This window comes from Schistocerca gregaria, chromosome 9 (assembly GCF_023897955.1).
Source record: "Schistocerca gregaria isolate iqSchGreg1 chromosome 9, iqSchGreg1.2, whole genome shotgun sequence".
Lineage (NCBI taxonomy): Eukaryota > Metazoa > Arthropoda > Insecta > Orthoptera > Acrididae > Schistocerca > Schistocerca gregaria.
In genome coordinates this window covers 82,089,695-82,108,321 of record NC_064928.1, presented here as the reverse complement: position 1 = coordinate 82,108,321, position 18,627 = coordinate 82,089,695, and positions in this window count along the sequence as shown.

Genomic DNA, 18,627 nt, shown 5'->3' with positions numbered 1-18,627 from the left:
TCGCCTTCTCGTTCAGAGCGCTGAAGAAGTTCTTCATAAGCATCAACACGTCGTTCTCTCATTTCAGGACTCAGCTGCCGTGGCACCCATCTTGCAGACACTTAGTGAAACGGGTGCACAACACGCACAATGTGGTGTGCTGACACATGACTAATCTGTAAACATGCTGCAATGTCATTCAGTGTCACTCGGCGGTTTTCCTTCACTACGGCTTCGACTGCTGCAATGTTCTGTGGAGTCACAACTCGTTGTGCTCGAGTTGGACGAGGAGCATCTTCCTCTGAAGTCAGTTCCTACTCCAGTCGTAGACTTGCTGCTGTGACAAACATGCATCACCGTATTGAACCTTCATTAGTCGGTGGCTTTCAATAGGTTTCACAACTTCACTACGGAAAAACCGAATAACAGAACACTGTTCTTCTCTGGTGCAAGTCGCGAGTGGGGCGGCCACCTTTGTACTGATACTGCGACGGTATGTGTGCATCTGCACTATGCTGCCACCTACAGGCCATTCTGCACGCTGTTGTAGCACGCTTACCAACTTACAGGATAACGGCGCGAAATTTCGATTTGTTATTACAAATTTAAGGTATTCATCTGACTCACCTTAGTACTTACCTCTGCATGCAGCCAAAACAGAAGTTATTATGTTCAAACCCGGCGGACCAGAACTCAGGGATCGATTGACATTATAAAATGTAGAACTTCGGTGGAATATTCAGGTTAAATACTGGGAGTTATCTTGGAAAACAAACTCCTTTTCAAAGATCGTGTGTTGCGAAAGCGTGTGTTTGCAATTCCATGATGCTACTCCAGGCTGGTGTGAAATGTATGTGCGCAACGGAAAATATTGAACGCTAAAATGATGATTTGGCTCTGTCTGACTACCCCCTGAAGCAGATCTTAGGATATCTAATGCTCTTTATAAATTACAAAATTACATGAATGAGTAAGGCAATTAATACTACTAAATAGTAAACGTTGTTTCTAATTATACATTTATTGCAGATTAAAAAACAAACCTTTATATTACAACTGTCTACATTTCCTGACTGAAAATTGCTGATCAATTGCCCACCTCTGGCCCTTTTAATGGCCGCGCGATCTAACATAAATAATGCGAAATGACTGACATCATCTACGTACCAAACACTAGAAGGCACTACTTTCAAAGATGATCTACGGTGGTGTGGAACCTCAGTGGAAATAAATCAGCGTGATCACAGCTGTTTAGCTTGATAGCCCTAATAAGCCGAAGCAAATAGCAATATCACCCTACGTACTGCAACCGGTGCGTCGGAGTGTTGGTTCTCGTACACTTCTGCGACGATGGAAGAACTCCAGCCATAAAATAAAAGTCTCTCAACCACTAGGACGGTATCAGGCGGTCGTCTGATTAATATACTCTAATACTGTCTTCTCCTCTCTGTGTTCTACAGACGAGAAACACGAAGTCCCGGCCAAAAGGACGGAGTTCAAATAACGTCTCAAGTTAAGAATAGACAGAAGATGTGCTCTCAATCACTGAACGCTACGTACTCAACGACGACTTCCAACCCGGAGACGAAGTGCAGAATCGTATAAGTTTGCAACACTACAGTCCGTATACGTTCTAACTATAAACTCTTCTGAGAGCAAAGGCAGCAAGTCCGCCTGTACCTCCGGCATGTGTGGCCGTGCGGTTCTAGGTGCTTCAGTCTGGAACTGCGTGACCGCTACGGTCGCAGGTTCGAATCCTGCCTGGGGCACGGATGTGTGTGATGCCCTTAGGTTAGTTAGGTTTAAGTAGTTCTAAGTTCTAGGGTACTGATGACCACAAATGTTAAGTCCCATAGTGCTCAGAGCCATTTGAACCATATTTTTCCGCCTGTACACACGGGCACTCAAAACGGAACACCTCCATGTCTTCACCTCTGGCCTCCCAGCAAAGCTCGCCTCCCCCTCAGAAAACGAATCGTTCTCGAAACCACTGAATATTCTCCCTCCCTACAGATTCTTCCGAACGCTGACCAACCATTTTCTCGTCCAGCGCTGAAAGTTTGCGACGAAAAAACTATACTCGTACAAGGGACGCTTCTGAGCAAAAATCCCAGCCTGCGTGATTTCCGAGGTGACACTTCCTCGTTCCTCTCAGCTGCGTCCGAGATTTTCGTAGTTCCCGGTGTATAATTCTTCCGGCCTAGCTAGAATAGCGGCCAGCAGCCGCTGTATTGTGTTTCCTGTGTTAAGCAAGATCAGCACACCTGTGCGGGATTTTTCTCCGACTGCCGTTTCACCTCCACTGGTGTTCCAACCCCTAATAGTATAGGCAATCATTCTTTACGCCATTTTTATAATAAAGACACTCCGTAACCTTTCATGCAAAATCGTTCACAATTATTTACAAGGCGTACGTGATAACGTCAGGCCTCTTTCAATATTTATACATACCATGAGGAGAAGAAATAAAAACTTTGAGGTTCGCCGATGACATTGTAATTCTATCAGAGACAGCAAAGGACTTGGAAGAGCAGTTGAACGGAATGGACAGTGTCTTGAAAGGAGGATATAAGATGACATTCAACAAAAGCAAAACGAGGATAATGGAATGTAGTCGAATTAAGTCGGGTGAATTAGACTAGGAAAAGAGACACTTAAAGTAGTAAACTGATGATGGTCGTGGTAGAGAAGATATAAAGTGTAGACTGGCAATGGCAAGGAAAGCGTTTTTGAAAAAGAGAAATTTGTTAACATCGAGTATAAATTTAAGTGTCAGGAAGTCGTTTCTGAAAGTATTTGTATGGAGTGTAGCCACGTATGGAAGTGAAACGTGGACGATAAATAGTTTCGACAAGAAGAGAATAGAAGCTTTCGAAATATGGTGTTACATAAGAATGCTGAAGATTAGATGAGTAGATCACATAACTAATGATGAAGTATTGAATAGAATTGGGGAGAAGAGGAGTTTGTGGCACAACTTGACAAGAAGAAGGGACCGGTTGGTAGGGCATGTACTGAGGCATCAAGTGATCACTAATTTAGTACTGGAGGACAGCGTGGAGGGTAAAAATCGTAGAGAGGGAGACCAAGAGGTGAATACACTAAGCAGATTCAGAAGGATGTAGGGTGCAGTAGGTACTGGGAGATGAAGCAGCTTGCACGGGATAAAGTAGTTTGGAGAGCTGCACGAAACCACTCTCAGGACTGAAGATCACAACAACAACAACGTTATAACGTCATTCTTCTTTAAATATTCATATATACGATTTACAACCTATCAAATGAGACGTAATCGCGGTTGTAAGTCACGGCCAAGTACGTGGATAAGCGCTTGTAAGGTGCGACATTATAGCCACCTTACACAATACACATATTTCATCAACTACATCCATCATGTAAGTCTGGAGGCTTTCGTGGCCGTTGCCACTGAAGTTAAAATCTTCTGGGTAATGACCCAGAAGATTTTCAGCTACATCTATCATTTTCGAGCCGACGCCTAAACGTTGGCACGAAGCTCAGACGTTACAGAGCAACAATCCGGAATGCGATGCTCTGTTGATACTCATAGCACGAATAAGTAACCATTACAAACACTTCAAAATTGGTCTTTACGTTTGATACTCGGCGCCCCATGACGGGCGAGAGTTCGATTCCTGCATCTCGAACTGGGAGAGGAAATCATCCGGCATGCCATATGCTCCTTGACGCACAGACTCCTATCGTTGAAACACTACGTCGCACGGCACGCCACCTTGATCACATGAGATTGTTGGCTCTGAGGTTGGTTGCTTCTGAAAGATGGCAGCGTGTTTGTGTTGGCTGCCCAGAGCCATAACTAATTTACCAGTGTAAGCTGTTAAATTGACAAATAAATAAAGTAACCAAGACCTCAAAAGGACTGAAGGACCAAGTACCCAGAGTCCCTCTATCTCGTAAATGAACAGACTCTTGCCCGTTTACCTTCAACACTGTCCGCCCCGATAGCTGAGTGGTCAGCGTGACGGATTGCCGCCCGGGTTCGATTCCCGGCTGGGTTGGAGAATTTTCTCTGCTCAGGAACTGGGTGTTGTGTTGTCTTCATGATCATTTCATCCCCATCTGGCGCACAGGTCGCCCAATGTGGCGTCGAATGTAATGTGACCTGCACCAAGGCGGCCAGACCTGCCCTGCAAGGGGCCTCCCGGCCAATGATGCCAAACGATCACTTCCATACCTTCAACACTTAGGATTTCCAGCCACGAGATGGTAGGCCTTCTGACCAAACCACAACTTAAAAAAAGTGTGGTGCAAACGTTTCAAGCAGGCAGCGAACCTTTCCACAAAGACGCACTCGTGCGTCCTATAGCCTGAGAGATTGCGGGGAACTCTCACGTCTGATTCGGTGTAGGGATTACGATCTACGGCGATTTGACTTCATACATTTTGATGAAATGGCGGGCAGCAGTTTATGGTCTTGTTTGCATGCTCTAGGGATAGAAATATGGTATGCTTTACCTGTGTTCAAAGGAACAGGGTGCCAACTTAAACGACTGCAGTAAAAGCACAGAATTGGTGGGCGACAAAGCCCGTTTTTTTTTTTCTGGAGAACAGTGAGAAGACATTTCCAGACGGCCCATGCTGCAGAAACACATTAAGCTTTGGCGCCATACGTCCAGGTATACGGCCTAGCGCCGAAAAGTCGCTGACATCGCATTGTAGGCCTCGTTAGCGAGCAAGCCGCCAAAAGAAATGTAAACGTTCTGTAAATGTCCGTGGGACAGGAAAACTGGCGCCCAGATGTGCAGGCTCTGTTTCAAAACATATTTTGTCAATGCAAATTTATGGCCATTCTTTGTAAACTTTGAAATGGACGCACCAGGGGAGATACCAAGCTGTTAATAGAGGGCTGTGGTTCAACCCTGCACTGTGTTAGCAAAAGACACGACAAACGTGTGGGAAAGAGTCAGAGAAGTACAATTTTTTTTTTCATTTTCTGCCAATTAATTTTAAGTCTCTGATTGGTCAAATCGGTTTGCAGTGCAAAGACCATTCACTGAACTTAGAATGCCGGGCTCCAGGTCGTGATTGGCTTGTGCGAACTTTGGGGGAGGTCAAAAAAGAGAAATGTGCTTTTGGAACCGAGCTGAGGAGGCAACACAGAGAAAGTGAGATCGTCACTCTTGTACAAGTCTCTTGTACTGGAGCTTCGCTAGTGGTGAGACTTGTGTCCTTTGCTAGGGCGCGGCTTAGAGCCTGTGCCGGTAACCTTCTGAACCGTCAGAGGTACTGCTTATATCGTCACGGTCACAACGAGTGATGCGTGGGTGTACTTATTTGTCTTGAGTTGGCCGTCTAAACATTTGACGTATTCCGACACGCACAGCCGTGGCACGGAGTCAAACTGGTTTGGCAGACCAGCAAACGGCTCCACCTGCACACTGCAATCCGTCGGGGTTTCAGAGGCTCTTAGGTAAGTACCTGCGAACGCGAGACCGCATACTAGCATTTTTTCGGGAACGGGCATTTAATAACAATCTCCACCGTCCATGACTTCAGTCGTCGTACGCATCTTAGTGTGCCGGCATTGACCAGTAGGATGGTGAAGTATTCGCTGCTGCAACGTAGGGCTACAATATCTACACTCCTGGAAATTGAAATAAGAACACCGTGAATTCATTGTCCCAGGGAGGGGAAACTTTATTGACACATTCCTGGGGTCAGATACATCACATGATCACACTGACAGAACCACAGGCACACAGACACAGGCAACAGAGCATGCACAATGTCGGCACAAGTACAGTGTATATCCACCTTTCGCAGCAATGCAGGTTGCTATTCTCCAACGGAGACGATCGTAGAGATGCTGGATGTAGTCCTGTGGAACGGCTTGCCATGCCATTTCCACCTGGCGCCTCAGTTGGACCAGCGTTCGTGCTGGACGTGCAGACCGCGTGAGACGACGCTTCATCCAGTCCCAAACATGCACAATGGGGAACAGATCCGGAGATCTTGCTGGCCAGGGTAGTTGACTTACACCTTCTAGAGCACGTTGGGTGGCACGGGATACATGCGGACGTGCATTGTCCTGTTGGAACAGCAAGTTCCCTTGCCGGTCTAGGAATGGTAGAACGATGGGTTCGATGACGGTTTGGATGTACCGTGCACTATTCAGTGTCCCCTTGACGATCACCAGAGGTGTACGGCCAGTGTAGGAGATCGCTCCCCACACCATGATGCCGGGTGTTGGCCCTGTGTGCCTCGGTCGTATGCAGTCCTGATTGTGGCGCTCACCTGCACGGCGCCAAACAAGCATACGACCATCATTGGCACCAAGGCAGAAGCGACTCTCATCGCTGAAGACGACACGTCTCCATTCGTCCCTCCATTCACGCCTGTCGCGACACCACTGGAGGCGGGCTGCACGATGTTGGGGCGTGAGCGGAGGACGGCCTAACGGTGTGCGGGACCGTAGCCCAGCTTCATGGAGACGGTTGCGAAAGGTCCTCGCCGATACCCCAGGAGCAACAGTGTCCCTAATTTGCTGGGAAGTGGCGGTGCGGTCCCCTACGGCACTGCGTAGGATCCTACGGTCTTGGCGTGCATCCGTGCGTCGCTGCGGTCCGGTCCCAGGTCGACGGGCACGTGCACCTTCCGCCGACCACTGGCGACAACATCGATGTACTGTGGACACCTCACGCCCCACGTGTTGAGCAATTCGGCGGTACGTCCACCCGGCCTCCCGCATGCCCACTATACGCCCTCGCTCAGAGTCCGTCAACTGCACATACGGTTCACGTGCACGCTGTCGCGGCATGCTATCAGTGTTAAAGACTGCGATGGAGCTCCGTATGCCACGACAAACTGGCTGACACTGACGACGGCGGTGCACAAATGCTGCGCAGCTAGCGCCATTCGACGGCCAACACCGCGGTTCCTGGTGTGTCCGCTGTGCCGTGCGTGTGATCATTGCTTATACAACCCTCTCGCAGTGTCCGGAGCAAGTATGGCGGGTCTGACACACCGGTGTCAATGTGTTCTTTTTTCCATTTCCAGGAGTGTATTTCTCAGCACCCTGTTCTTTCGAATCATATTTTTCTTTTTTTTTTGTACGGTATAACATAGATGCTTGGTGGTGACGTAGTTTGATGCCATAACCTGGATTCAGGTGTATGAAGTGAGATAGAGAGAGTAGTGTTCTGGTTAGTGTCGTGTGTCGATCCCCAACAGATCAATTCGTCCACCATAGATCCCATTTTAGTAAGGCTTTTGTTAAATAAATATTTTTTTGTGTGATGTTTCTTTAATAATTTTGTCTTGTTTAAGATCAATAAATCGATTGTGAATTAGACTCCAACTTCTCCCTGAGTTCTGATTAACAGTTCCTTCGCATTTTGATGGCAGTCTAGATCAGAGACAGGAGTAAGTTTTCCTTTTAGTGTCCACTGCCCCGATCTTTTACTTCATTAACAATAATCTTCTTTCACGCCAACTGAGGGAGTTTGGAAAAGGTCAAACTGTGGCCTTCCGAGTGTTAGGATGGTCCTTTTGGAGTATGTTCACACAAATTGGACGTTCTGCGTCAGCTGTGCAACGACTCAGTGGTCACGAGAACTTTCTCACACATGTAGACGAGTTTCTGGACTTCCATGTAGCACAGACGGCAGCCAGAATCGTCGAATTGTAAGAGCAGCGTGGCAGATGGTACAGCTACCACACAGCACAAATAAGAGGGCTTGTTAACCCAGACGTGTCAACCACAACTGTTATCAGCAGTGGGACTACGGACATGCTCATCTCTCCCACTCACGCGACAGCATCGACATCGCGGCCGAGCCATGAGAGGATCACTTGGAAAATGGAATGGTTCGTCGTACTCTTCAGCGATGAAATCAGATTCTACCTACTGGCAATTGGTGGTCGTTCGCGCTTCCGACGTAGATGTGGTGACAGCTGACTCGTTGAGTGCATTCGTCCAAGACACGTTGGCCCCACCCATGTCTTATGGTCGTGTGGCTAGCGCCTCCCGTTGGGGAGATCCTTCGCCGGGTGCAAGTCTTGACGCCACTTCGGCGACTTGCGCGTCGATGGGGATGAAATGATGATGATTAGGACAACACAACACCCAGTCCCTGAGCAGAGAAAATCTCCCGGATCCTTAGGATTGACATTCTGTCGCGCTGACCACTAAGCTAATGGGGACGGACAGGTCTTATGGTGTGGCGTGCGATAAGATACAACTCTCGTCCGCCTTTGGTGTTTCTGGAGTGGAAGCTAACCAACGTTCGGTACGTGAAGAATGTAGTTAGACGCCTTCTTTTGCCATTCTGGCAACAGGAACCTGATGTGTTGGTCCAACAAGATAATGCTCGCCCACTCACGGCCAGTGAAACTCAACGTGCCCTGCAAGACGTGCAGAAAGTTCCCTGGCCGGCTCGATCTCCGGGCTCGTCTCCAGTCGAGTACGTATGGGATATGATGCGACGAGGACTGACTCGCGCGGCTCGTCAGCCAACAACTCTTGCAGAACTGCGTGAACACGTAGAGTAGGCATGGCACAGCGTATCGCAGAACACTGTTCGCCACCTGTACGATCGACTGGGTGCCATGTTCAGCGTCTGTATTGCCACCCATGGGGACTGCACCACGTACTGACGTGTGTGTTCCAGCATGGGTCGTTACTTGGTGGTAAACTTACACTTCTGGCCATTAAAATTGCTACACCACCAAGATGACGTGCTACAAACGCGAAATTTAACCGCCAGGAAGAACATGCTGTGATATGCAAATGATTATTTTTTCAGAGCATTCAAACAAGGTTGGCGCCGGTGGCTACACCTACAACGTGCTGACATGAGGAAAGTTTCCAACCGATTTCTCATACACAAACAACAGCTGACCGGCGTTGCGTGGTGAAACGTTGTTGTGATCCCTCGCGTAAGGAGGAGAAATGCGTACCATCACGTTTCCGACTTTCATAAAGGTCGGATTGTAGCCTATCGCGATTGTGGTTTATCGTATCACGACATTGCTGCTCGCGTTGGTAGAGATGCAATGACTGTTAGCAGAATACGAAATCGGTGAGTTCAGGAGGGTAATACGGAAGGCCGTGCTGGATCCCAACGGCCTCGTATCACTAGCAATCGAGATGACAGGCATCTTATCCGCATGACTGTAACGGATCGTGCAGCCACGTCTCGATCCATGAGTCAACAGATGGGGACGTTTGCAAGACAACAACCATCTGCACCAACAGTTCGACGACTTTTGCAGCAGCATGGACTATCAGCTCGGAGAACATGGCTGCGGTTACCCTTGATACTCCATCACAGACAGGAGCGCCTGTGATGGTGTACTCAACGACGAACGTGGGTGCACGAATGGCAAAACGACATTTTTCCGCATGAAACCAGCTTCTGTTTACAGCATCATGATTGTCGCATCCCTGTTTGGTGAAATCGCGGTGAACGCACGTTGGAAACGTGTATCTGTCACCGCCATACTGGCGTATCGCCCGGCGTGATGGTATGCGGTGCCATTTGTTACACGTCTCGGTCACCTCTTGTTTCCACTGACGCCACTTTCAACACTGGACGTAACACTTCAGACTTGTTACGACCCGTGGCTCTAACCTTCATTCGATCCCTGCGAAAACCCTACATTCAGCAGGATAATGCACGACAGCATGTTGTAGGTCCTGTACGGGCCATTCTGGATACAGAAAATGTTCGATTGCTGCCCTAGCCAGCACATTCTGCAGATCTCTCACCAATTGAAAACATCTGCTCAATGGTGGCCGAGCAACTGGCTCGTCACAATACGCCAGTCACTACTCTAGATGAACTGTGGTATCGTGTTGAAGCTGCATGGGCAGCAGTACCTGTACACGCCACCCGAGCTCTGTTTGAATGAATGCCCAGGCGTATCAATGCCCTTATTATGGCCAGAGGTGGTTGTTCTGAGTACTCATTTCTCAGGATCTATGCACCCAAATTGCGTGAAAATGTAATCACATGTCAGTTGTAGTGTAATATATTTGTCCAATGACTACCCATTTATAATCTTCATTTCTTCTTGGTGTAGCAATTTGAATGGCCAGTAGTGTAATCATTTCATGCACTCCATATGTCTTCGACAGTGTTTTCTCTAACGCATGTCTGTAATAAGCTTGAACATTATAAAATTCCAGTAATAAAGAACCAGTATAGCTGTTGGAAAAAATCTCTGGTTGATACAGTATGTTATTTTACTTTCTTTTATTTTGTACAATCGAGATCTTACTAATTCAAGACACAGGTGAACGAGTTAAGTTTCGCTTCCTAGATTCCTGACTCTGTATGAGACTGTACTATGTTATAGACATTGACATGTCTGATCCCCACAGCCTTTTTTGTGTTGGTATAAGGCAGAAAATTGTTCTGCGCGGCTACTATTGAACAGAAAAGAACATTTAGTATGTTGCATCATCATCATTTAAGACTGATTATGTCTTTCAACGTTCAGTCTGGAACATAGCCCCCTTATAAAATTCCTCCATGATCCCCTATGTTGCAAAGGACCTTAAATTTTCCTAACATAGCACCTACACAAAACATTTATCGGTAAGGGACGTCGCTAAAGAGACCGTTTCTCACAGGAAAATGTCGCATGTAGACGAATGTAAGAAATGGAAATCAGCGGAGGAGGTAATTCCAGCAATAATACTAATTGGTGGGGCTGCATTCAAGGTAATCGCCGTGGTCTTAGCGGTAGGGTCTTTAATTGCTAATCAGCAATGACGGTAGAAGACTACAGCTGTGTCACGCTCGTTCGGGCAACCAACTAGACAAAGATGGCGGAACAGCAGACAGAGGTCAAGGCACTGTTTTCCCCTGGGAGTGGGATACAGCTCCCAAAATACACAAAAATCAGCGTCATCACGATTATGTAGATGACAATGGAAACCACCATTAAATACACACAGCGTGTAAGCATATCACATGTAGCCTGTGATTAAAAAGATTCCGGAGTAGATCCGCATTCTTGCCTGAGGGAGGAAACTGCCAAGGGAGGGGTGACCCACAGAAAGAGACAGGAGAAACAACAAAGGGTACCATCGCAGGTCGAATGTCAACAATCTGAACGAGGTAGGGAATATATGAAATTTGGAAAGCGAAATGTAAAGGCTCGGTCTAGATATATTGATGATCAGTGAAGTCAAATGGGAAGAAGGTAAGGTTCTCTGGTCGGACGAATACAAAGTAACAACAACAGCACCAGTAAATAGTGTAATGAGAGTAGGTCGGCAGAAAAGACACTGAGATTCGGTGAACAGTAATATGCTGCTTCTCGTCAGAATCAATAACAAACCGACGCAAAGAGTAATGCTTCAGATGTACACGCCGATGCCACAGTCAGAGGATGATGCGGTTCGGAAAGTATAGGACGATATTGAACGGGTAGTAGAACATCTAAAGAGAGGAGATAATAATCGTGGAGCAGTGGAACGCTGTATAAAGGGAAGGAATACAAGAACAAATTACCGGATAATATGGGCTTGCTAGAGGTTATGAGAGATAAGGACGACTAGCAGAGTTCAGCAATTAATTTCAACTACTAATAGCAAACGCATTCTTCAAAAACAACGAGAGTGGGAGGTACACTTGGGATAGGTCCGGAAACACGGGAAAATTCCTGCTGGATTAAACCTTGCTCAGATGTATATTCCGAAATCAGGTATTACATTGTAAAGCGACACAGACTCATACTATGAATCGAGAGTAAACCCAAGAAAGATGAAAGTAATGACGAGTAGCAGAAAAGTAAACAGCCATAAAACCTAATATCAAATTATAAGGCGAAGAAGTTGATGAAGTGAAGAAGTAACACATGACGGACGAAGTAAGGAGATGTTGTAGAAGGATGCTTCGAGCGGAGTGGACTGAAGAAATGAAGAGGTTTTCCACGGATTCGATGAGGAAAGGAACATGTGTTGAACAGTAATTAGAATATGGGACAAGATGATAGAATACACATTAAGAAACCAAGGAATAATTTTCAAGGTGCTGGAGAAAGACCTAGAGGGGAAAAATGGTATGGTAAGACACTGGTATAGGTATAGGTATGCGTATTCAAATGCGGAGATGTGTAAACAGGCAGAATACGGCGCTACGGTCGGCAACGCTTATATAAGACAACAAGTGTCCTAATCTAATTCCCTCAGCATCAAAATGGTTCAAATGGCTCTGAGCACTATGGGACTTAACATCTATGGTCATCAGTCCCCTAGAACTTAGAACTACTTAAACGTAACTAACCTGAGGACAACACACAACACCCAGCCATCACGAGGCAGAGAAAATCCCTGACCCCGCCGGGAATCGAACCCGGGAACCCGGGCACGGGAAGCGAGAACGCTACCGCACGACCACGAGATGCGGGCTCAACAAGTGTCTGGCGCAGTTGTTAGATCGGTTACTGCTGCTACAAAGGAAGGTTATCAAGATTTAAGTGAGTTTGAACGTGATGTTATAGTCGGTGCACGAGATATAGGACACAGCATCTACGAGGTAGCGATGAAGTTGGGATTATACCGTAAGACCATATCACGAGTGTACCGCGAATAGCAGCAGTCCGGTAAAACATCAAAGTACCGATCTTTCACGGACGGGACCAACGACGACTGAAGAGAGTAGCTCAACGTGACAGAAGTGCAACCCTTCCGCACATTGCTGCACATTTCAGTGTTGGACCATCAACAAGTGTCAGCGTCCGAACCATTCAACGAAACATCATCAATATGGGCTTTCGGAGCCTAAGTTCTACTCGTGTACCCTTGATGACTGCACGACACAAAGCTTTACGCCTCGCCTGGCTCCGTCAACACCGACATTGGACTGTCGATGACTGGAAACATGTTACCTGGTCAGACGAGCCTGGTTTGAAATTCTATCGAGCGGGTGGAAATGTGTTGGTATGGAGACAACCTCATGGATCCATGGACCCTGCATGTCATCAGGACCTAATGACCCCGATGTCGATAGGGACGTTAAGCTCAATCTTCCTTCTACTAGAATTAGACGACTACAAGGTCTTCGTGTCTTACACACATATGACAGCGAAAATGAACACAATGACGGAAAACAAAATCACAACACCAAAAGGACTTGTGCGATATAAACGAAAGTTGTCAGGCGTGTTTCAACATCTGAAAGATCACGTCAATTCAGATTTCGCGTCAGTCGCACCAGAGTGGCCCTAAGAGCGCCAATATGAGAATGCCAATCAGGTTTGCTTTTCAAAACACGCTTAGAGATTGGACATGGTGAGTTGGTGTTACGCAAGTATGCCTTTAAGGCGACAAGGACTACATTATCTACACCTCACTGAGTTTGAATGAGGCTACGAGAAGCTGGATGTTGCATCCGCGATACTGCAGAAATACATGATTGCTGGCACTATAGTATCGGTTGCAGGCACTACCGAGAGGGAAGACCGTCGTGTTTGGCGTTTGGTTCTGTCGCTTCACACTCCATCTGCAGCAGTAATTTTAACACCAGTTGACACAACAGTGACAAAACGGTTACAAATCGGTTACTTAAAGGACAGGTCTGAGACAGACACCCTATAGCGTGCATTCGACTGACCTCAAACCACCATCACCTGTGACTTCAGCGGTATCAAGCGAGAGCTCATTGGAGAGCAGTGTGGGGGTCTTTTGTGTTTTCTGATGAAAGCTGGTTGTGACTAGATGCCACTGTTAGCCGTGTCTTAGTTAGAAGGTCCGTAGTTGTCGGCCTCCAACCAACCTGTCTGCTTGATACACACATTGGACCTGGTCTGGGATGCAGTTTCGTATGACAAGAGGAGCACTCTAGTTGCTACCCTGACTAACTGGTGATCCGACCAGTTGGCTGGCATTCATGAACAGCTTTCCAAGGGGTGTTTTACTACAGGATAACGGTCGCCCACATACCAGTGTTGTAATCCAACATGCTCTACAGAGTCTCGACATGTTGCCTTGGCTTGCTAGACTCCAGAACTGTCTCCAATCGGGCACTCATGGGACATCATCGGACGAAACTCCAGCGTTATCCATAGACGGCAGTAACAGTCCCTATATCGGCCGATCAAGGCGTGGAATTCCATCCAACAAACAGACATCAGACACCTGTATAACGCAATGCATACACATCTGCAGGCTTCTATTCAACATCCTGGTTGTTAGATAGGTTAATGTGCCAACATTTTACATTTGCAATGTCTTATCTCAAACTCAGATTTAGTCACCTAAATATGTTACCTAGAGAAATGTATTCCCGAAATTTCATTACATTGCGTTACTTATTTTTTCTTGTTGCCATTTTTTTCCGCCGTTGTAGCTATAGCTTTGACTAATGTTTCCTATGATGAAGTTACAATTTCATTGCTGACTTCATTGAAATAAAAAGGTTTGTTTCACCATCATCCTGGCCTTTGTTCTTACTAGTGTTTTCCATATGTTTCTTTCCTCGCTCTGTGGACAAAACTCACATTTCCTATCCGACCACCTAATGTTCTGCATCCTTCTACAGCACCACATATCAAATGCTTCGACTCTTTTCTTTTCCGGTATTCCCACGGTCCATGTTTCACAACGATACGAGATTGTGCTCCATATGTACATTCTCAGAAATTTCTTTCTCAAGGCTTATTTTTTTATACTAATGTCACCTTCGTCTGTGCCCTGTGCTCGTCTGCTTTCAGTATTCTCCTTGCTTCGTCCTTAATGTCTTATTTTGACTCGAAGGTAGACGAATTCTTTGACTTCTTTTACTTCGTCGTCACGAATTTAGGACTTAAGTTCATTTGTAATCTCATTCCCGCAACTCTTCAACGCTTATATCCTTCATCAGTTGATTTTAGCGTGTGGTCATTAGACGTTTCATTCTATTCAACAGTTTCTTCACTTCCAGTGAGGACAGGAATATCGCCAGCGAACCTTCATGCAATGTAACATGACAATTTAATAACTGCTGCCATAAGATACGATGATGGCAGCGTAATAGTGTTGAAACCGTTCATCTTGGAACAATAAATGTGTCTACACTGCAGTTTCGGAGCACGACGTGTGGTCTTCACTTCGAGCCATACAGATCGCCCACTTGCACAGCATGTGTACCTTACGAGATTAATATTTTTTCCCCTGAATTTTAATCCCATTCTTGAACCTTTTTTTTATTTCCATTATTTCTTAGACGTATAGACTGAATAGCAGAAGTGAAAGGCTGCATCCGTGCCCCATCCCCACCCACTTTTGTTCGTGGTCTTGCATTCTTATTGTCCCTTCTTGGTTTCTGTATATGCTGTGACCGTTTCACAGCTTACGTCGCTGCTAATGACACCAGTGCCTGCGAGCTTTAATTTGTACGTTAAAGCACTGAAGATGATTATTGTGTGATAGCAAATCGATTTCGCTGTTGATAAATCATCAGAATTACGGCCAATGCTGATCTTCCTTCTAATTTTATTTATCATATGGCCGTCGTCGACACAGCACTCTACGGAGTCGCCAATCTATACCTCAGAGGACTTCGAACGAGTTGTCGAGTTCACTCCACGTCGGGATGGTGTATTACGCCGGCGAAAAGCAGTTCCGACACGATATTACGAGGTACCCCGTGACCTACGTCACCTCAGGTATTTGACCTTGCTCCGTTTTGCTTTGTCAGATGCTTTACCCTCAACCAAAAATCTCACGTCGGTGTTTGATCGTTTTTGAAAGCTTGCCAGAGGTTATGAAGCCCGACGCCAGACGTGCCTTTCCGGTGGCCGTCAGCCAATAGAGAAGTAATAAAAATCTGTGACGGGTGGTGGGGGAAGGAAAGGACGCGACGTATTGGCTGGGCGGACGAGATTCCAGCACGCGCCCGGAAGGAAAGCTGTGATGGAGTGACTGGCAGCGGACTCCGCCCACACGCGGCATAAACATGCGTGCTGTGGGCGCGCGTGTGCCGTCATAGCGACGTAACTGTCTCCTCTCCTCTCCTCTGCTCTGAACACGTGATGAGATGTGCCGACGAGGATACGGCCAATTGGCCACGCTTTCGCTGCTGGGGACGGCACAAGCGGCTCCACGGAATACCTGCGGGCGCGTTACGGCGAGGAACTTCTTCCTCGTGCATATATGGCCCTCTCAACCGACTCAAAGGAAGGCGTCGTCGCTTGTTGGTGACGTCGCGTCAGGTAGGCACGGCGAACGCCATGTCTGTTGCAGGCAGAAATGCCTGGGCGTGCTTATCACTATAAAGCTCTTATTTTTGGACAAAATGTTCGGTATTGTTTTGGATTCTGCACTTTTATTTAGACGAAAGATTTTCTTACTATCGTAAAGATACAAATGAAGATCATAGTTCTGTATTACTGAATCCTGTCGAAACAAACGTAGATCAGTATGAGAAGACGCTTTGCCCCATTGCAAGCTTCGGAAATTTTACATTCAAGTAACTATATTTACTTGATCCATTTTGTTATCGAAACTTACCCCAACCCCCTTACAATGAACTCGTTTCTTTTATTTATTTTAGTTTGACATTGTCACTGGAAATGTGAACTAATTTACATGTGTAAATGTCCAACTGTTGCCAGTCATTAGATTACAGTCGTTTTCAACGAAAGGAATTCTAAACAGGAAACAAAATAGCTTCGTACATCGAAAATACAGCTGGGCATAAACTTTTTTAAACATCCAATTTAGGAAAAATAAATATTCCCCTCTTGCAACTGAAATGAGAAACGCTGTAAGATAAAAAAATTTTATTTGATAAAACAAGTATCTCTCTTTTACCTCTTCTTCTGTCCTTCCACCCCCTCTTCTAACATATTCAATCGCAAGATATTTCATTAACATTCAGTGCTCCTCACCCATTAGTCAACCAAGATACCTAATGAAGAGCACCAATATGTTCACAGTTTCCTGTAAAAGCAACCCAGTAGAAACACAACTTCCTCAGAGTTACAAATAAGGTAAAGAAGCACGAATTCTGTTGCTGCTGGACCATGAAGTTGTTTTTGTATGTCAATCCTTAGAACAGGTGGAAACTTAAGTTCAGGAGAACACTATTTGTTAAGACATGTAATGAATTGCACAATTAAGTGATTGCAGAAATCTCTCAGAACAATGTGTGTTGGTCAACTGCCGCCAATAGTTCCGCATTTTCCTGTGTCAGAGAGGGAGACACCACCAATATGAGTATGCCTGCAGCAGACCTGGCGTTCGCCGTGCCTAGCTGACGTGACGTCACCAACAAGCACCGAGGCCTTCCTCTGAGTCGGTGTTGTCTCAACGCCTTCGCAGCCGACACCGCTATAGCCGCGCTTACACGACTGACTTTCTTGTCATAGTCCTCTGCCCGTGACAAGTGAGCCTTATGCATTGCAGCTGGCGTTTTAGTTCTGTAGTGAGTTTCGTCTGTCACTACTGGTCCTTTGTGTTTACATGTGGGTTCGATAGTTTCATATTCAGACGTTCAAAAGTGTGTGAATCCCTAAGGGACCAAACTGCTAAGGTCATCGGTCCCTAGACGTACACACTACTTAAACCAACTTACGCTAAGAACAACACACACACACCCTTGCCTGAGGGTGGACTCGAACCTCCGGCGGTAGTGGCCGCGCAGTCCGTGACATGGCGCCCTAAACCGCGCGACCACCCCGCGCGACAGTTTCATATTCCCTGGATCATATCGCACGGTAAATCGTAATGATGTGGAACAAGTCGTTTTACGAGGTCTGTTCAAAAACTTCCGGACCTTTGTCCACAATTATTTTTACGCTTAACTTTTAGTTATTGTGCGTGGTCTCTGAAATGTGCATTCTTACAGGACAACTATCCAAGGATTTCCACCCAATAATATCCAAAAAGCAAACTCTGTAGACAATTTATTAAATTGCCAATACTAAATGTTGTGTTAGCAGAAGTGCCAACACCGTGTTACTAGAGGAGGGAAGGACTATACTGACGTGAGGTCTGGAACATGACAAGGAATTAGAATTCAGAAAGCGGACATAATTAGTGTGATACGTAACTTTAATCCATTAATGATGAACGTCGCTCTTGACGGTAAACGAGTCACAATATTATCTGTTCAGAATACATAGTAATTGAATATGGCGCCTTGCTAGGTCGTAGCAAATGACGTAGCTGAAGGCTATGCTAACTATCGTCTCGGCAAATGAGAGCGTATTTTGTCAGTGAACCATCGCTAGCAAACTCGGTTGTACCGCTGGGGCGAGTGCTAGGAAGTCTCTCTAGAGCTGCCGTGTGGCGGCGCTCGGTCTGCAATCACTGATAGTGGCGACACGCGGGCCCGACGTATACTAACGGACCGCGGCCGATTTAAAGGCTACCACCTAGCAAGTGTGGTGTCTGGCGGTGACACCACACTAAACTCTTTTAAATAACAACAGATTCATATAACTTACAAAACTTAACAAATGGTTAAAGAGTGAGCTTTAAAAACAATAACGGCGGCTTGCCACCACAAAATCAAAGAACGTTTTACAATAGTGCTTTTAGAGTTTACCCAAAAGACAAAATCCAATAATAAGTTAACTTGTCATTACAATTTAAAATGATTTATATAAAAAGAAAGATAATGGCGCTTGGCACCATAAAATGAAAGAAGCGCAACACACAACCAATAAATATAA